The following is a 22,337-nucleotide window of genomic DNA, read 5'->3' as shown; positions in this document are numbered from 1 at the left end:
AAAGGACTTATGCACACATTTCAACATGTATTTAGTTCAGGTTGACCTCCTGAAGCCTAAATCACCATTAATTTGACTACACAACTTATTCCTATGAAGATACATTCAAAGTAAAAAAACGGGCTCAACTCGGACTGAAAGTGCATTTAAAGCAATAAAAACTGAAAATGAGTGTCACGCCTAAACCAAAGGACTTATGCACACATTTCAACATGTATTTAGTTCAGGTTGACCTCCTGAAGCCTAAATGAGCATTAATTTGACTACACAACTCATTCCTATGAAGGAACATTCAAAGTAAAAAAACGGGCTCAAATGGGACTGAAAGTGCATTTAAAGCAATAAAAACTGAAAATGAGTGTCACGCCTAAACCAAAGGACTTATGCACACATTTCAACATGTATTTAGTTCAGGTTGACCTCCTGAAGCCTAAATGAGCATTAATTTGACTACACAACTCATTCCTATGAAGGAACATTCAAAGTAAAAAAACGGGCTCAAATGGGACTGAAAGTGCATTTAAAGCAATAAAAACTGAAAATGAGTGTCACGCCTAAACCAAAGGACTTATGCACACATTTCAACATGTATTGAGTTCAGGTTGACCTCCTGAAGCCTAAATGAGCATTAATTTGACTACACAACTTATTCCTATGAAGATACATTCAAAGTACAAAAACGTGCTCTACTCGGCCTGAAAATGCATTTAAAGCAAGAAAAAATCAAAATGAGTGTCACACCTAAACCTACATTTAAAGTAAAAAAACGTGCTCTACTCGGCCTGAAAATGCATTTAAAGCAATAAAAACTCAAATTGAGTGTCACACCTAAACCAAAGGACTTATGCACACATTTCAACATGTATTTAGTTCAGGTTGACCTCCTGAAGCCTAAATGAGCATTAATTTGACTACACAAATCATTCCTATGAAGGAACATTCAAAGTAAAAAAACGGGCTTAACTCGGACTGAAAGTGCATTTAAAGCAATAAAAACTGAAAATGAGTGTCACGCCTAAACCAAAGGACTTATGCACACATTTCAACATGTATTTAGTTCAGGTTGACCTCCTGAAGCCTAAATGTGCATTAATTTGACTACACAACTCATTCCTATGAAGGAACATTCAAAGTAAAAAAACGGGCTCAACTCGGACTGAAAGTGCATTTAAAGCAATAAAAACTGAAAATGAGTGTCACGCCTAAACCAAAGGACTTATGCACACATTTCAACATGTATTGAGTTCAGGTTGACCTCCTGAAGCCTAAATGAGCATTAATTTGACTACACAACTTATTCCTATGAAGATACATTCAAAGTAAAAAAACGGGCTCAACTCGGACTGAAAGTGCATTTAAAGCAATAAAAACTGAAAATGAGTGTCACGCCTAAACCAAAGGACTTATGCACACATTTCAACATGTATTTAGTTCAGGTTGACCTCCTGAAGCCTAAATGAGCATTAATTTGACTACACAACTCATTCCTATGAAGGAACATTCAAAGTCAAAAAATGGGCTCAACTCGGCCTGAAAGTGCATTTAAAGCAATAAAAACTGAAAATGAGTGTCACGCCTAAACCAAAGGACTTATGCACACATTTCAACATGTACTTAGTTCAGGTTGACCTCCTGAAGCCTAAATCACCATTAATTTGACTACACAACTTATTCCTATGAAGGTACATTCAAAGTCACAAAACGTGCTCAACTAGGCCTGAAAGTGCATTTAAAGCAATAAAAACTCAAAATGAGTGTCACGCCTAAACCAAAGGACTTATGCACACATTTCAACATGTATTTAGTTCAGGTTGACCTCCTGAAGCCTAAATCACCATTAATTTGACTACACAACTTATTCCTATGAAGATACATTCAAAGTAAAAAAACGGGCTCAACTCGGACTGAAAGTGCATTTAAAGCAATAAAAACTGAAAATGAGTGTCACGCCTAAACCAAAGGACTTATGCACACATTTCAACATGTATTTAGTTCAGGTTGACCTCCTGAAGCCTAAATGAGCATTAATTTGACTACACAACTCATTCCTATGAAGGAACATTCAAAGTAAAAAAACGGGCTCAACTGGGACTGAAAGTGCATTTAAAGCAATAAAAACTGAAAATGAGTGTCACGCCTAAACCAAAGGACTTATGCACACATTTCAACATGTATTGAGTTCAGGTTGACCTCCTGAAGCCTAAATGAGCATTAATTTGACTACACAACTTATTCCTATGAAGATACATTCAAAGTAAAAAAACGGGCTCAACTCGGACTGAAAGTGCATTTAAAGCAATAAAAACTGAAAATGAGTGTCACGCCTAAACCAAAGGACTTATGCACACATTTCAACATGTATTTAGTTCAGGTTGACCTCCTGAAGCCTAAATGAGCATTAATTTGACTACACAACTCATTCCTATGAAGGAACATTCAAAGTAAAAAAACGGGCTCAACTCGGACTGAAAGTGCATTTAAAGCAATAAAAACTGAAAATGAGTGTCACGCCTAAACCAAAGGACTTATGCACACATTTCAACATGTATTTAGTTCAGGTTGACCTCCTGAAGCCTAAATGAGCATTAATTTGACTACACAACTCATTCCTATGAAGGTACATTCAAAGTCACAAAACGTGCTCAACTAGGCCTGAAAGTGCATTTAAAGCAATAAAAACTCAAAATGAGTGTCACGCCTAAACCAAAGGACTTATGCACACATTTCAACATGTATTTAGTTCAGGTTGACCTCCTGAAGCCTAAATCACCATTAATTTGACTACACAACTTATTCCTATGAAGATACATTCAAAGTAAAAAAACGGGCTCAACTCGGACTGAAAGTGCATTTAAAGCAATAAAAACTGAAAATGAGTGTCACGCCTAAACCAAAGGACTTATGCACACATTTCAACATGTATTTAGTTCAGGTTGACCTCCTGAAGCCTAAATGAGCATTAATTTGATCACACAACTCATTCCTATGAAGATACATTCAAACTCAGAAAGGTGCTCTACTCGGCCTGAAAATGCATTTAAAGCAATAAAAACTCAAAATGAGTGTCACGCCTAAACCAAAGGACTTATGCACACATTTCAACATGTATTTAGTTCAGGTTGACATTCTGAAGCCTAAATGAGCATTAATTTGACTACACAACTTATTCCTATGAAGATACATTCAAAGTAAAAAAACGGGCTCAACTCGGACTGAAAGTGCATTTAAAGCAATAAAAACTGAAAATGAGTGTCACGCCTAAACCAAAGGACTTATGCACACATTTCAACGTGTATTTAGTTCAGGTTGACCTCCTGAAGCCTAAATGAGCATTAATTTGACTACACAACTCATTCCTATGAAGGTACATTCAAAGTCACAAAACGTGCTCAACTAGGCCTGAAAGTGCATTTAAAGCAATAAAAACTCAAAATGAGTGTCACGCCTAAACCAAAGGACTTATGCACACATTTCAACATGTATTTAGTTCAGGTTGACCTCCTGAAGCCTAAATCACCATTAATTTGACTACACAACTTATTCCTATGAAGATACATTCAAAGTAAAAAAACGGGCTCAACTCGGACTGAAAGTGCATTTAAAGCAATAAAAACTGAAAATGAGTGTCACGCCTAAACCAAAGGACTTATGCACACATTTCAACATGTATTTAGTTCAGGTTGACCTCCTGAAGCCTAAATGAGCATTAATTTGACTACACAAATCATTCCTATGAAGGAACATTCAAAGTAAAAAAACGGGCTCAACTCGGACTGAAAGTGCATTTAAAGCAATAAAAACTGAAAATGAGTGTCACGCCTAAACCAAAGGACTTATGCACACATTTCAACATGTATTTAGTTCAGGTTGACCTCCTGAAGCCTAAATGAGCATTAATTTGACTACACAACTCATTCCTATGAAGGAACATTCAAAGTAAAAAAACGGGCTCAACTCGGACTGAAAGTGCATTTAAAGCAATAAAAACTGAAAATGAGTGTCACGCCTAAACCAAAGGACTTATGCACACATTTCAACATGTATTTAGTTCAGGTTGACCTCCTGAAGCCTAAATGAGCATTAATTTGATCACACAACTCATTCCTATGAAGATACATTCAAACTCAGAAACGTGCTCTACTCGGCCTGAAAATGCATTTCAAGCAATAAAAACTCAAAATGAGTGTCACGCCTAAACCAAAGGACTTATGCACACATTTCAACATGTATTTAGTTCAGGTTGACATTCTGAAGCCTAAATGAGCATTAATTTGACTACACAACTTATTCCTATGAAGATACATTCAAAGTAAAAAAACGGGCTCAACTCGGACTGAAAGTGCATTTAAAGCAATAAAAACTGAAAATGAGTGTCACGGCTAAACCAAAGGACTTATGCACACATTTCAACATGTATTTAGTTCAGGTTGACGTCCTGAAGCCTAAATGAGCATTAATTTGACTACACAACTCATTCCTATGAAGGTACATTCAAAGTCACAAAACGTGCTCAACTAGGCCTGAAAGTGCATTTAAAGCAATAAAAACTCAAAATGAGTGTCACGCCTAAACCAAAGGACTTATGCACACATTTCAACATGTATTTAGTTCAGGTTGACCTCCTGAAGCCTAAATCACCATTAATTTGACTGCACAACTTATTCCTATGAAGATACATTCAAAGTAAAAAAACGGGCTCAACTCGGACTGAAAGTGCATTTAAAGCAATAAAAACTGAAAATGAGTGTCACGCCTAAACCAAAGGACTTATGCACACATTTCAACATGTATTTAGTTCAGGTTGACCTCCTGAAGCCTAAATCACCATTAATTTGACTGCACAACTTATTCCTATGAAGATACATTCAAAGTAAAAAAACGGGCTCAACTCGGACTGAAAGTGCATTTAAAGCAATAAAAACTGAAAATGAGTGTCACGCCTAAACCAAAGGACTTATGCACACATTTCAACATGTATTTAGTTCAGGTTGACCTCCTGAAGCCTAAATGAGCATTAATTTGACTACACAACTCATTCCTATGAAGGAACATTCAAAGTAAAAAAACGGGCTCAACTCGGACTGAAAGTGCATTTAAAGCAATAAAAACTGAAAATGAGTGTCACGCCTAAACCAAAGGACTTATGCACACATTTCAACATGTATTTAGTTCAGGTTGACCTCCTGAAGCCTAAATGAGCATTAATTTGACTACACAACTCATTCCTATGAAGGTACATTCAAAGTCACAAAACGTGCTCAACTAGGCCTGAAAGTGCATTTAAAGCAATAAAAACTCAAAATGAGTGTCACGCCTAAACCAAAGGACTTATGCACACATTTCAACATGTATTTAGTTCAGGTTGACCTCCTGAAGCCTAAATGAGCATTAATTTGACTACACAACTTATTCCTATGAAGATACATTCAAAGTAAAAAAACGTGTTCTACTCGGCCTGAAAATGCATTTAAAGCAATAAAAACTCAAATTGAGTGTCACACCTAAACCAAAGGACTTATGCACACATTTCAACATGTATTTAGTTCAGGTTGACCTCCAGAAGCCTAAATGAGCATTTATTTGACTACACAACTCATTCCTATGAAGGTACATTCAAAGTCACAAAACGTGCTCAACTAAGCCTGAAAGTGCATTTAAAGCAATAAAATCTCAAAATGAGTTTCACGCCTAAATCAAAGGACTTATGCACACATTTCAACATGTATTTAGTTTAGGTTGACCTCCTGAAGCATAAATGAGCATTAATTTGATCACACAACTCATTCCCATGAAGATACATTCAAAGTCAGTAAGTGCCCTGCTCTGTCTGAAAATGCATTTGAATCAATAAAAACTAAAATTGAGTGTCATGCCTAAACCAAAGGACGTCTGCACACATTTCAACGTCTAAAGTGTTGTTTCCGATGCGTGCTAGTGTATGTGTGCGTGCGTGTGTGAGAGTGTGTAGGTGTGTGCGTGTGTTTGTGTGTGTTTGTGTGGGTGCGTGCGTGTGTGTGTGTGCGTGTGTGTGTTGTGCGCACCCCCCCCCCCAAAAAAAAAGTACTGTATTCGGATAAAAATGACGAATTACTCAGAGGTTTTAACTTTTGCTTGCACTTGATTTGTTCTGACACCGACGACGTCCACCAATGACAGCCCGAGTGGATCTAGCACACGTGGTGTGAGAGCAGGGGGAGGTGAAAAGATGCAAAGCCTAGGTGATTGGCTGTGCATCTTTCAGTCTTCCACGTGGGTTAGTCTTTGATCTTCAATCAGTGTCCAAATGTTGTTTACATGCGTAGCGTGTGCGGATGTGTGTGCCTCTCATGAGTTTGTGTGTGTGTTTGCGCGCGCGTGATCGTGTGCCCATACATGTGTGAGTGTTTCTTTGATCTAAATCATCGTTGGCGTGTTGTTTACGATACGTGCTCGTCTGTGCGTACGTTTGTGTGAGTGTGTGTGCGTGCGTTTGTGTGTGTGCTTGCTGCGTGCTGGCGCGCTCGGAAGCGTGTGTGTCACAGAGAAAGAGAGGGAGCGGGATCGCTGGCCTGTATGTACTCTATGTGAAACACACAGGACATTTGTAATTTCGTCCCTTTCACATTTTTTGGCTTTTTTAAAAATAAAACTTATTTTCATCAATGGTTCATAATGAGTGTCACGCCTAGACCAAATGACTTATGCACACATTTCAACATTTATTTAGTTCAGGTTGACCTCCTGAAGCCTAAATGAGCGTTAATTTGACCACACAACTCATTCCTATGAAGGAACATTCAAAGTAAAAAAACGGGCTCAACTCGGACTGAAAGTGCATTTAAAGCAATAAAAACTGAAAATGAGTGTCACGCCTAAACCAAAGGACTTATGCACACATTTCAACATGTATTTAGTTCAGGTTGACATTCTGAAGCCTAAATGAGCATTAATTTGATCACACAACTCTTTCCTATGAAGGAACATTCAAAGTAAAAAAACGGGCTCAACTCGGACTGAAAGTGCATTTAAAGCAATAAAAACTGAAAATGAGTGTCACGCCTAAACCAAAGGACTTATGCACACATTTCAACATGTACTTAGTTCAGGTTGACCTCCTGAAGCCTAAATCACCATTAATTTGACTACACAACTTATTCCTATGAAGGTACATTCAAAGTCACAAAACGTGCTCAACTAGGCCTGAAAGTGCACTTAAAGCAATAAAAACTCAAAATGAGTGTCACGCCTAAACCAAAGGACTTATGCACACATTTCAACATGTATTTAGTTCAGGTTGACCTCCTGAAGCCTAAATCACCATTAATTTGACTACACAACTTATTCCTATGAAGATACATTCAAAGTAAAAAAACGGGCTCAACTCGGACTGAAAGTGCATTTAAAGCAATAAAAACTGAAAATGAGTGTCACGCCTAAACCAAAGGACTTATGCACACATTTCAACATGTATTTAGTTCAGGTTGACCTCCTGAAGCCTAAATGAGCATTAATTTGACTACACAACTCATTCCTATGAAGGAACATTCAAAGTAAAAAAACGGGCTCAACTCGGACTGAAAGTGCATTTAAAGCAATAAAAACTGAAAATGAGTGTCACGCCTAAACCAAAGGACTTATGCACACATTTCAACATGTATTTAGTTCAGGTTGACCTCCTGAAGCCTAAATGAGCGTTAATTTGACCACACAACTCATTCCTATGAAGGAACATTCAAAGTAAAAAAACGGGCTCAACTCGGACTGAAAGTGCATTTAAAGCAATAAAAACTGAAAATGAGTGTCACGCCTAAACCAAAGGAATTATGCACACATTTCAACATGTATTTAGTTCAGGTTGACATTCTGAAGCCTAAATGAGCATTAATTTGACTACACAACTTATTCCTATGAAGGAACATTCAAAGTAAAAAAACGGGCTCAACTCGGACTGAAAGTGCATTTAAAGCAATAAAAACTGAAAATGAGTGTCACGCCTAAACCAAAGGACTTATGCACACATTTCAACATGTATTTAGTTCAGGTTGACCTCCTGAAGCCTAAATGAGCATTAATTTGATCACACAACTCATTCCTATGAAGATACATTCAAACTCAGAAACGTGCTCTACTCGGCCTGAAAATGCATTTCAAGCAATAAAAACTCAAAATGAGTGTCACGCCTAAACCAAAGGACTTATGCACACATTTCAACATGTATTTAGTTCAGGTTGACATTCTGAAGCCTAAATGAGCATTAATTTGACTACACAACTTATTCCTATGAAGATACATTCAAAGTAAAAAAACGGGCTCAACTCGGACTGAAAGTGCATTTAAAGCAATAAAAACTCAAAATGAGTGTCACGCCTAAACCAAAGGACTTATGCACACATTTCAACATGTATTTAGTTCAGGTTGACCTCCTGAAGCCTAAATGAGCATTAATTTGACTACACAACTCATTCCTATGAAGGAACATTCAAAGTAAAAAAACGGGCTCAACTCGGACTGAAAGTGCATTTAAAGCAATAAAAACTGAAAATGAGTGTCACGCCTAAACCAAAGGACTTATGCACACATTTCAACATGTATTTAGTTCAGGTTGACGTCCTGAAGCCTAAATGAGCATTAATTTGACTACACAACTTATTCCTATGAAGATACATTCAAAGTAAAAAAACGTGTTCTACTCGGCCTGAAAATGCATTTAAAGCAATAAAAACTCAAAATGAGTGTCACGCCTAAACCAAAGGCCTTATGCACACATTTCAACATGTATTTAGTTCAGGTTGACCTCCTGAAGCCTAAATGAGCATTAATTTGACTACACAACTCATTCCTATGAAGGAACATTCAAAGTAAAAAAACGGGCTCAACTCGGACTGAAAGTGCATTTAAAGCAATAAAAACTGAAAATGAGTGTCACGCCTAAACCAAAGGACATGTATTTAGTTCAGGTTGACCTCCTGAAGCCTAAATGAGCATTAATTTGACTACACAAATCATTCCTATGAAGGAACATTCAAAGTAAAAAAACGGGCTTAACTCGGACTGAAAGTGCATTTAAAGCAATAAAAACTGAAAATGAGTGTCACGCCTAAACCAAAGGACTTATGCACACATTTCAACATGTATTTAGTTCAGGTTGACCTCCTGAAGCCTAAATGAGCATTAATTTGACTACACAACTTATTCCTATGAAGATACATTCAAAGTAAAAAAACGGGCTCAACTCGGACTGAAAGTGCATTTAAAGCAATAAAAACTGAAAATGAGTGTCACGCCTAAACCAAAGGACTTATGCACACATTTCAACATGTATTTAGTTCAGGTTGACCTCCTGAAGCCTAAATGAGCATTAATTTGACTACACAACTCATTCCTATGAAGGAACATTCAAAGTAAAAAAACGGGCTCAACTCGGACTGAAAGTGCATTTAAAGCAATAAAAACTGATAATTAGTGTCACGCCTAAACCAAAGGACTTATGCACACATTTCAACATATATTTAGTTCAGGTTGACCTCCTGAAGCCTAAATGAGCATTAATTTGACTACACAACTCATTCCATTGAAGGTACATTCAAAGTCACAAAACGTGCTCAACTAGGCCTGAAAGTGCATTTAAAGCAATAAAAACTCAAAATGAGTGTCACGCCTAAACCAAAGGACTTATGCACACATTTCAACATGTATTTAGTTCAGGTTGACCTCCTGAAGCCTAAATCACCATTAATTTGACTACACAACTTATTCCTATGAAGATACATTCAAAGTAAAAAAACGGGCTCAACTCGGACTGAAAGTGCATTTAAAGCAATAAAAACTGAAAATGAGTGTCACGCCTAAACCAAAGGACTTATGCACACATTTCAACATGTATTTAGTTCAGGTTGACCTCCTGAAGCCTAAATGAGCATTAATTTGACTACACAAATCATTCCTATGAAGGAACATTCAAAGTAAAAAAACGGGCTCAACTCGGACTGAAAGTGCATTTAAAGCAATAAAAACTGAAAATGAGTGTCACGCCTAAACCAAAGGACTTATGCACACATTTCAACATGTATTTAGTTCAGGTTGACGTCCTGAAGCCTAAATGAGCATTAATTTGACTACACAACTTATTCCTATGAAGATACATTCAAAGTAAAAAAAACGTGCTCTACTCGGCCTGAAAATGCATTTAAAGCAATAAAAACTCAAAATGAGTGTCACGCCTAAACCAAAGGCCTTATGCACACATTTCAACATGTATTTAATTCAGGTTGACCTCCTGAAGCCTAAATGAGCATTAATTTGACTACACAACTCATTCCTATGAAGGAACATTCAAAGTAAAAAAACGGGCTCAACTCGGACTGAAAGTGCATTTAAAGCAATAAAAACTGAAAATGAGTGTCACGCCTAAACCAAAGGACTTATGCACACATTTCAACATGTACTTAGTTCAGGTTGACCTCCTGAAGCCTAAATGAGCATTAATTTGACTACACAACTCATTCCTATGAAGGTACATTCAAAGTCACAAAACGTGCTCAACTAGGCCTGAAAGTGCATTTAAAGCAATAAAAACTCAAAATGAGTGTCACGCCTAAACCAAAGGACTTAGGCACACATTTCAACATGTATTTAGTTCAGGTTGACATTCTGAATCCTAAATGAGCATTAATTTGACTAAACAACTTATTCCTATGAAGATACATTCAAAGTAAAAAAACGGGCTCAACTCGGACTGAAAGTGCATTTAAAGCAATAAAAACTGAAAATGAGTGTCACGCCTAAACCAAAGGACTTATGCACACATTTCAACATGTATTTAGTTCAGGTTGACCTCCTGAAGCCTAAATCACCATTAATTTGACTACACAACTTATTCCTATGAAGATACATTCAAAGTAAAAAAACGGGCTCAACTCGGACTGAAAGTGCATTTAAAGCAATAAAAACTGAAAATGAGTGTCACGCCTAAACCAAAGGACTTATGCACACATTTCAACATGTATTTAGTTCAGGTTGACCTCCTGAAGCCTAAATCACCATTAATTTGACTACACAACTTATTCCTATGAAGATACATTCAAAGTAAAAAAACTGGCTCAACTCGGACTGAAAGTGCATTTAAAGCAATAAAAACTGAAAATGAGTGTCACGCCTAAACCAAAGGACTTATGCACACATTTCAACATGTATTTAGTTCAGGTTGACCTCCTGAAGCCTAAATGAGCATTAATTTGACTACACAAATCATTCCTATGAAGGAACATTCAAAGTAAAAAAACGGGCTCAACTCGGACTGAAAGTGCATTTAAAGCAATAAAAACTGAAAATGAGTGTCACGCCTAAACCAAAGGACTTATGCACACATTTCAACATGTATTTAGTTCAGGTTGACGTCCTGAAGCCTAAATGAGCATTAATTTGACTACACAACTTATTCCTATGAAGATACATTCAAAGTAAAAAAAACGTGCTCTACTCGGCCTGAAAATGCATTTAAAGCAATAAAAACTCAAAATGAGTGTCACGCCTATACCAAAGGCCTTATGCACACATTTCAACATGTATTTAATTCAGGTTGACCTCCTGAAGCCTAAATGAGCATTAATTTGACTACACAACTCATTCCTATGAAGGAACATTCAAAGTAAAAAAACGGGCTCAACTCGGACTGAAAGTGCATTTAAAGCAATAAAAACTGAAAATGAGTGTCACGCCTAAACCAAAGGACTTATGCACACATTTCAACATGTACTTAGTTCAGGTTGACCTCCTGAAGCCTAAATGAGCATTAATTTGACTACACAACTCATTCCTATGAAGGTACATTCAAAGTCACAAAACGTGCTCAACTAGGCCTGAAAGTGCATTTAAAGCAATAAAAACTCAAAATGAGTGTCACGCCTAAACCAAAGGACTTAGGCACACATTTCAACATGTATTTAGTTCAGGTTGACATTCTGAATCCTAAATGAGCATTAATTTGACTAAACAACTTATTCCTATGAAGATACATTCAAAGTAAAAAAACGGGCTCAACTCGGACTGAAAGTGCATTTAAAGCAATAAAAACTGAAAATGAGTGTCACGCCTAAACCAAAGGACTTATGCACACATTTCAACATGTATTTAGTTCAGGTTGACCTCCTGAAGCCTAAATGAGCATTAATTTGACTACACAACTCATTCCTATGAAGGAACATTCAAAGTAAAAAAACGGGCTCAACTCGGACTGAAAGTGCATTTAAAGCAATAAAAACTGAAAATGAGTGTCACGCCTAAACCAAAGGACTTATGCACACATTTCAACATGTATTTAGTTCAGGTTGACGTCCTGAAGCCTAAATGAGCATTAATTTGACTACACAACTTATTCCTATGAAGATACATTCAAAGTAAAAAAACGTGTTCTACTCGGCCTGAAAATGCATTTAAAGCAATAAAAACTCAAAATGAGTGTCACGCCTAAACCAAAGGCCTTATGCACACATTTCAACATGTATTTAGTTCAGGTTGACCTCCTGAAGCCTAAATGAGCATTAATTTGACTACACAACTCATTCCTATGAAGGAACATTCAAAGTAAAAAAACGGGCTCAACTCGGACTGAAAGTGTATTTAAAGCAATAAAAACTGAAAATGAGTGTCACGCCTAAACCAAAGGACTTATGCACACATTTCAACATGTATTTAGTTCAGGTTGACCCCCTGAAGCCTAAATGAGCATTAATTTGATCACACAACTCATTCCTATGAAGATACATTCAAACTCAGAAACGTGCTCTACTCGGCCTGAAAATGCATTTAAAGCAATAAAAACTGAAAATGAGTGTCACGCCTAAACCAAAGGACTTATGCACACATTTCAACATGTATTTAGTTCAGGTTGACATTCTGAAGCCTAAATGAGCATTAATTTGACTACACAACTTATTCCTATGAAGATACATTCAAAGTAAAAAAACGTGTTCTACTCGGCCTGAAAATGCATTTAAAGCAATAAAAACTCAAAATGAGTGTCACGCCTAAACCAAAGGCCTTATGCACACATTTCAACATGTATTTAGTTCAGGTTGACCTCCTGAAGCCTAAATGAGCATTAATTTGACTACACACCTCATTCCTATGAAGATACATTCAAAGTAAAAAAACGTGCTCTACTCGGCCTAAAAATGCATTTAAAGCAAGAAAAAATCAAAATGAGTGTCACACCTAAACCTACATTTAAAGTAAAAAAACGTGCTCTACTTGGCCTGAAAATGCATTTAAAGCAAGAAAAAATCAAAATGAGTGTCACACCTAAACCAAAGGACTTATACACACATTTCAACATCTATTTAGTTCAGGTTGACATTCTGAAGCCTAAATGAGCATTATTTTGACTACACAACTTATTCCTATGAAGATACATTCAAAGTAAAAAAACGGGCTCAACTCTGACTGAAAGTGCATTTAAAGCAATAAAAACTGAAAATGAGTGTCACGCCTAAACCAAAGGACTTATGCACACATTTCAACATGTATTTAGTTCAGGTTGACCTCCTGAAGCCTAAATGAACATTAATTTGACTACACAACTCATTCCTATGAAGGTACATTCAAAGTCACAAAACGTGCTCAACTAGGCTTGAAAGTGCATTTAAAGCAATAAAAACTCAAAATGAGTGTCACGCCTAAACCAAAGGACTTATGCACACATTTCAACATGTATTTAGTTCAGGTTGACCTCCTGAAGCCTAAATGAGCATTAATTTGACTACACAACTCATTCCTATGAAGGAACATTCAAAGTAAAAAAACGGGCTCAACTCGGACTGAAAGTGCATTTAAAGCAATAAAAACTGAAAATGAGTGTCACGCCTAAACCAAAGGACTTATGCACACATTTCAACATGTATTTAGTTCAGGTTGACCTCCTGAAGCCTAAATGAGCATTAATTTGACTACACAACTCATTCCTATGAAGGTACATTCAAAGTCACAAAACGTGCTCAACTCGGCCTGAAAGTGCATTTAAAGCAATAAAATCTCAAAATGAGTTTCACGCCTAAACCAAAGGACTAATGCACACATTTCAACATGTATTTAGTTCAGGTTGACCTCCTGAAGCCTAAATCACCATTAATTTGATCACACAACTCATTCCTATGAAGATACATTCAAACTCAGAAACGTGCTCTACTCGGCCCCTGAAAATGCATTTAAAGCAATAAAAACTCAACTTGGGTGTCACGCCTAAACCAAAGGACTTATACACACATTTCAACATGTATTTAGTTCAGGTTGACCTCCTGAAGCCTAAATGAGCATTATTTCGTCTATACAACTCATTCCTATGAAGGTACTTTCAAAGACACAAAACGTGCTCAACTCGGCCTGAAAGTGCATTTAAAGCAATAAAAACTCAAAATGAGTGTCACGCCTAAACCAAAAGACTAATGCACACATTTCAACGTGTATTTAGTTCAGGTCGACCTCCTGAAGCCTAAATGAGCATTAATTTGACTACACAACTCATTCCTATGAAGATACATTCAAAGTACAAAAACGTGCTCTACTCGGCCTGAAAATGCATTTAAAGCAAGAAAAAATCAAAATGAGTGTCACACCTAAACCTACATTTAAAGTAAAAAAACGTGCTCTACTCGGCCTGAAAATGCATTTAAAGCAATAAAAACTCAAATTGAGTGTCACACCTAAACCAAAGGACTTATGCACACATTTCAACATGTATTTAGTTCAGGTTGACCTCCAGAAGCCTAAATGAGCATTTATTTGACTACACAACTCATTCCTATGAAGGTACATTCAAAGTCACAAAACGTGCTCAACTAGGCCTGAAAGTGCATTTAAAGCAATAAAATCTCAAAATGAGTTTCACGCCTAAATCAAAGGACTTATGCACACATTTCAACATGTATTTAGTTTAGGTTGACCTCCTGAAGCATAAATGAGCATTAATTTGATCACACAACTCATTCCCATGAAGATACATTCAAAGTCAGTAAGTGCCCTGCTCTGTCTGAAAATGCATTTGAATCAATAAAAACTAAAATTGAGTGTCATGCCTAAACCAAAGGACGTCTGCACACATTTCAACTTCTAAAGTGTTGTTTCCGATGCGTGCTAGTGTATGTGTGCGTGCGTGTGTGAGAGTGTGTAGGTGTGTGCGTGTGTTTGTGTGTGTTTGTGTGGGTGCGTGCGTGTGTGTGTGCGTGTGTGTGTTGTGCGCACCCCCCCCCCCCCAAAAAAAAGTACTGTATTCGGATAAAAATGACGAATTACTCAGAGGTTTTAACTTTTGCTTGCACTTGATTTGTTCTGACACCGACGACGTCCACCAATGACAGCCCGAGTGGATCTAGCACACGTGGTGTGAGAGCAGGGGGAGGTGAAAAGATGCAAAGCCTAGGTGATTGGCTGTGCATCTTTCAGTCTACCACGTGGGTTAGTCTTTGATCTTCAATCAGTGTCCAAATGTTGTTTACATGCGTAGCGTGTGCGGATGTGTGTGCCTCTCATGAGTTTGTGTGTGTGTTTGCGCGCGCGTGATCGTGTGCCCATACATGTGTGAGTGTTTATTTGATCTAAATCATCGTTGGTGTGTTGTTTACGATACGTGCTCGTCTGTGCGTACGTTTGTGTGAGTGTGTGTGCGTGCGTTTGTGTGTGTGCTTGCTGCGTGCTGGCGCGCTCGGAAGCGTGTGTGTCACAGAGAAAGAGAGGGAGCGGGATCGCTGGCCTGTATGTACTCTATGTGAAACACACAGGACATTTGTAATTTCGTCCGTTTCACATTTTTTGGCTTTTTTAAAAATAAAACTTATTTTCATCAATGGTTCATAATGAGTGTCACGCCTAGACCAAATGACTTATGCACACATTTCAACATTTATATAGTTCAGGTTGACCTCCTGAAGCCTAAATGAGCGTTAATTTGACCACACAACTCATTCCTATGAAGGAACATTCAAAGTAAAAAAACGGGCTCAACTCGGACTGAAAGTGCATTTAAAGCAATAAAAACTGAAAATGAGTGTCACGCCTAAACCAAAGGACTTATGCACACATTTCAACATGTATTTAGTTCAGGTTGACATTCTGAAGCCTAAATGAGCATTAATTTGATCACACAACTCATTCCTATGAAGGAACATTCAAAGTAAAAAAACGGGCTCAACTCGGACTGAAAGTGCATTTAAAGCAATAAAAACTGAAAATGAGTGTCACGCCTAAACCAAAGGACTTATGCACACATTTCAACATGTACTTAGTTCAGGTTGACCTCCTGAAGCCTAAATGAGCATTAATTTGACTACACAACTCATTCCTATGAAGGTACATTCAAAGTCACAAAACGTGCTCAACTAGGCCTGAAAGTGCATTTAAAGCAATAAAAACTCAAAATGAGTGTCACGCCTAAACCAAAGGACTTATGCACACATTTCAACATGTATTTAGTTCAGGTTGACCTCCTGAAGCCTAAATCAACATTAATTTGACTACACAACTTATTCCTATGAAGATACATTCAAAGTAAAAAAACGGGCTCAACTCGGACTGGAAGTGCATTTAAAGCAATAAAAACTGAAAATGAGTGTCACGCCTAAACCAAAGGACTTATGCACACATTTCAACATGTATTTAGTTCAGGTTGACCTCCTGAAGCCTAAATGAGCATTAATTTGACTACACAAATCATTCCTATGAAGGAACATTCAAAGTAAAAAAACGGGCTTAACTCGGACTGAAAGTGCATTTAAAGCAATAAAAACTGAAAATGAGTGTCACGCCTAAACCAAAGGACTTATGCACACATTTCAACATGTACTTAGTTCAGGTTGACCTCCTGAAGCCTAAATGAGCATTAATTTGACTACACAACTCATTCCTATGAAGGTACATTCAAAGTCACAAAACGTGCTCAACTAGGCCTGAAAGTGCATTTAAAGCAATAAAAACTCAAAATGAGTGTCACGCCTAAACCAAAGGACTTAGGCACACATTTCAACATGTATTTAGTTCAGGTTGACATTCTGAATCCTAAATGAGCATTAATTTGACTAAACAACTTATTCCTATGAAGATACATTCAAAGTAAAAAAACGGGCTCAACTCGGACTGAAAGTGCATTTAAAGCAATAAAAACTGAAAATGAGTGTCACGCCTAAACCAAAGGACTTATGCACACATTTCAACATGTATTTAGTTCAGGTTGACCTCCTGAAGCCTAAATGAGCATTAATTTGACTACACAACTCATTCCTATGAAGGAACATTCAAAGTAAAAAAACGGGCTCAACTCGGACTGAAAGTGCATTTAAAGCAATAAAAACTGAAAATGAGTGTCACGCCTAAACCAAAGGACTTATGCACACATTTCAACATGTATTTAGTTCAGGTTGACGTCCTGAAGCCTAAATGAGCATTAATTTGACTACACAACTTATTCCTATGAAGATACATTCAAAGTAAAAAAACGTGTTCTACTCGGCCTGAAAATGCATTTAAAGCAATAAAAACTCAAAATGAGTGTCACGCCTAAACCAAAGGCCTTATGCACACATTTCAACATGTATTTAGTTCAGGTTGACCTCCTGAAGCCTAAATGAGCATTAATTTGACTACACAACTCATTCCTATGAAGGAACATTCAAAGTAAAAAAACGGGCTCAACTCGGACTGAAAGTGTATTTAAAGCAATAAAAACTGAAAATGAGTGTCACGCCTAAACCAAAGGACTTATGCACACATTTCAACATGTATTTAGTTCAGGTTGACCCCCTGAAGCCTAAATGAGCATTAATTTGATCACACAACTCATTCCTATGAAGATACATTCAAACTCAGAAACGTGCTCTACTCGGCCTGAAAATGCATTTAAAGCAATAAAAACTGAAAATGAGTGTCACGCCTAAACCAAAGGACTTATGCACACATTTCAACATGTATTTAGTTCAGGTTGACATTCTGAAGCCTAAATGAGCATTAATTTGACTACACAACTTATTCCTATGAAGATACATTCAAAGTAAAAAAACGTGTTCTACTCGGCCTGAAAATGCATTTAAAGCAATAAAAACTCAAAATGAGTGTCACGCCTAAACCAAAGGCCTTATGCACACATTTCAACATGTATTTAGTTCAGGTTGACCTCCTGAAGCCTAAATGAGCATTAATTTGACTACACAACTTATTCCTATGAAGATACATTCAAAGTAAAAAAACGTGTTCTACTCGGCCTGAAAATGCATTTAAAGCAATAAAAACTCAAAATGAGTGTCACGCCTAAACCAAAGGCCTTATGCACACATTTCAACATGTATTTAGTTCAGGTTGACCCCCTGAAGCCTAAATGAGCATTAATTTGATCACACAACTCATTCCTATGAAGATACATTCAAACTCAGAAACATGCTCTACTCGGCCTGAAAATGCATTTAAAGCAATAAAAACTGAAAATGAGTGTCACGCCTAAACCAAAGGACTTATGCACACATTTCAACATGTATTTAGTTCAGGTTGACATTCTGAAGCCTAAATGAGCATTAATTTGACTACACAACTTATTCCTATGAAGATACATTCAAAGTAAAAAAACGTGTTCTACTCGGCCTGAAAGTGCATTTAAAGCAATAAAAACTGAAAATGAGTGTCACGCCTAAACCAAAGGACTTATGCACACATTTCAACATGTATTTAGTTCAGGTTGACCTCCTGAAGCCTAAATGAGCATTAATTTGACTACACAACTCATTCCTATGAAGGAACATTCAAAGTAAAAAAACGGGCTCAACTCGGACTGAAAGTGCATTTAAAGCAATAAAAACTGAAAATGAGTGTCACGCCTAAACCAAAGGACTTATGCACACATTTCAACATGTATTTAGTTCAGGTTGACGTCCTGAAGCCTAAATGAGCATTAATTTGACTACACAACTTATTCCTATGAAGATACATTCAAAGTAAAAAAACGTGTTCTACTCGGCCTGAAAATGCATTTAAAGCAATAAAAACTCAAAATGAGTGTCACGCCTAAACCAAAGGCCTTATGCACACATTTCAACATGTATTTAGTTCAGGTTGACCTCCTGAAGCCTAAATGAGCATTAATTTGACTACACAACTCATTCCTATGAAGGAACATTCAAAGTAAAAAAACGGGCTCAACTCGGACTGAAAGTGTATTTAAAGCAATAAAAACTGAAAATGAGTGTCACGCCTAAACCAAAGGACTTATGCACACATTTCAACATGTATTTAGTTCAGGTTGACCCCCTGAAGCCTAAATGAGCATTAATTTGATCACACAACTCATTCCTATGAAGATACATTCAAACTCAGAAACGTGCTCTACTCGGCCTGAAAATGCATTTAAAGCAATAAAAACTGAAAATGAGTGTCACGCCTAAACCAAAGGACTTATGCACACATTTCAACATGTATTTAGTTCAGGTTGACATTCTGAAGCCTAAATGAGCATTAATTTGACTACACAACTTATTCCTATGAAGATACATTCAAAGTAAAAAAACGTGTTCTACTCGGCCTGAAAATGCATTTAAAGCAATAAAAACTCAAAATGAGTGTCACGCCTAAACCAAAGGCCTTATGCACACATTTCAACATGTATTTAGTTCAGGTTGACCTCCTGAAGCCTAAATGAGCATTAATTTGACTACACACCTCATTCCTATGAAGATACATTCAAAGTAAAAAAACGTGCTCTACTCGGCCTGAAAATGCATTTAAAGCAAGAAAAAATCAAAATGAGTGTCACACCTAAACCTACATTTAAAGTAAAAAAACGTGCTCTACTTGGCCTGAAAATGCATTTAAAGCAATAAAAACTCAAATTGAGTGTCACGCCTAAACCAAAGGACTTATACACACATTTCAACATCTATTTAGTTCAGGTTGACATTCTGAAGCCTAAATGAGCATTATTTTGTCTATACAACTCATTCCTATGAAGGTACATTCAAAGTCACAAAACGTGCTCAACTCGGCCTGAAAGTGCATTTAAAGCAATAAAATCTCAAAATGAGTTTCACGCCTAAACCAAAGGACTAATGCACACATTTCAACATGTATTTAGTTCAGGTTGACCTCCTGAAGCCTAAATCACCATTAATTTGATCACACAACTCATTCCTATGAAGATACATTCAAACTCAGAAACGTGCTCTACTCGGCCCCTGAAAATGCATTTAAAGCAATAAAAACTCAACTTGGGTGTCACGCCTAAACCAAAGGACTTATACACACATCTCAACATGTATTTAGTTCAGGTTGACCTCCTGAAGCCTAAATGAGCATTATTTCGTCTATACAACTCATTCCTATGAAGGTACTTTCAAAGACACAAAACGTGCTCAACTCGGCCTGAAAGTGCATTTAAAGCAATAAAAACTCAAAATGAGTGTCACGCCTAAACCAAAAGACTAATGCACACATTTCAACGTGTATTTAGTTCAGGTCGGCCTCCTGAAGCCTAAATGAGCATTAATTTGACTACACAACTCATTCCTATGAAGATACATTCAAAGTACAAAAACGTGCTCTACTCGGCCTGAAAATGCATTTAAAGCAAGAAAAAATCAAAATGAGTGTCACACCTAAACCTACATTTAAAGTAAAAAAACGTGCTCTACTCGGCCTGAAAATGCATTTAAAGCAATAAAAACTCAAATTGAGTGTCACACCTAAACCAAAGGACTTATGCACACATTTCAACATGTATTTAGTTCAGGTTGACCTCCAGAAGCCTAAATGAGCATTTATTTGACTACACAACTCATTCCTATGAAGGTACATTCAAAGTCACAAAACGTGCTCAACTAGGCCTGAAAGTGCATTTAAAGCAATAAAATCTCAAAATGAGTTTCACGCCTAAATCAAAGGACTTATGCACACATTTCAACATGTATTTAGTTTAGGTTGACCTCCTGAAGCATAAATGAGCATTAATTTGATCACACAACTCATTCCCATGAAGATACATTCAAAGTCAGTAAGTGCCCTGCTCTGTCTGAAAATGCATTTGAATCAATAAAAACTAAAATTGAGTGTCATGCCTAAACCAAAGGACGTCTGCACACATTTCAACTTCTAAAGTGTTGTTTCCGATGCGTGCTAGTGTATGTGTGCGTGCGTGTGTGAGAGTGTGTAGGTGTGTGCGTGTGTTTGTGTGGGTGCGTGCGTGTGTGTGTGTGTGCGTGTGTGTTGTGCGCACCCCCCCCCCAAAAAAAAGTACTGTATTCGGATAAAAATGACGAATTACTCAGAGGTTTTAACTTTTGCTTGCACTTGATTTGTTCTGACACCGACGACGTCCACCAATGACAGCCCGAGTGGATCTAGCACACGTGGTGTGAGAGCAGGGGGAGGTGAAAAGATGCAAAGCCTAGGTGATTGGCTGTGCATCTTTCAGTCTACCACGTGGGTTAGTCTTTGATCTTCAATCAGTGTCCAAATGTTGTTTACATGCGAAGCGTGTGCGGATGTGTGTGCCTCTCATGAGTTTGTGTGTGTGTTTGCGCGCGCGTGATCGTGTGCCCATACATGTGTGAGTGTTTCTTTGATCTAAATCATCGTTGGCGTGTTGTTTACGATACGTGCTCGTCTGTGCGTACGTTTGTGTGAGTGTGTGTGCGTGCGTTTGTGTGTGTGCTTGCTGCGTGCTGGCGCGCTCGGAAGCGTGTGTGTCACAGAGAAAGAGAGGGAGCGGGATCGCTGGCCTGTATGTACTCTATGTGAAACACACAGGACATTTGTAATTTCGTCCGTTTCACATTTTTTGGCTTTTTTAAAAATAAAACTTATTTTCATCAATGGTTCATAATGAGTGTCACGCCTAGACCAAATGACTTATGCACACATTTCAACATTTATTTAGTTCAGGTTGACCTCCTGAAGCCTAAATGAGCGTTAATTTGACCACACAACTCATTCCTATGAAGGAACATTCAAAGTAAAAAAACGGGCTCAACTCGGACTGAAAGTGCATTTAAAGCAATAAAAACTGAAAATGAGTGTCACGCCTAAACCAAAGGACTTATGCACACATTTCAACATGTATTTAGTTCAGGTTGACATTCTGAAGCCTAAATGAGCATTAATTTGATCACACAACTCATTCCTATGAAGGAACATTCAAAGTAAAAAAACGGGCTCAACTCGGACTGAAAGTGCATTTAAAGCAATAAAAACTGAAAATGAGTGTCACGCCTAAACCAAAGGACTTATGCACACATTTCAACATGTACTTAGTTCAGGTTGACCTCCTGAAGCCTAAATCACCATTAATTTGACTACACAACTTATTCCTATGAAGGTACATTCAAAGTCACAAAACG

This window comes from Hippocampus zosterae, chromosome 1, assembly GCF_025434085.1.
Source record: "Hippocampus zosterae strain Florida chromosome 1, ASM2543408v3, whole genome shotgun sequence".
Taxonomy (NCBI): Eukaryota; Metazoa; Chordata; class Actinopteri; order Syngnathiformes; family Syngnathidae; genus Hippocampus; species Hippocampus zosterae.
Note: the sequence above shows the minus strand (reverse complement) of the source record.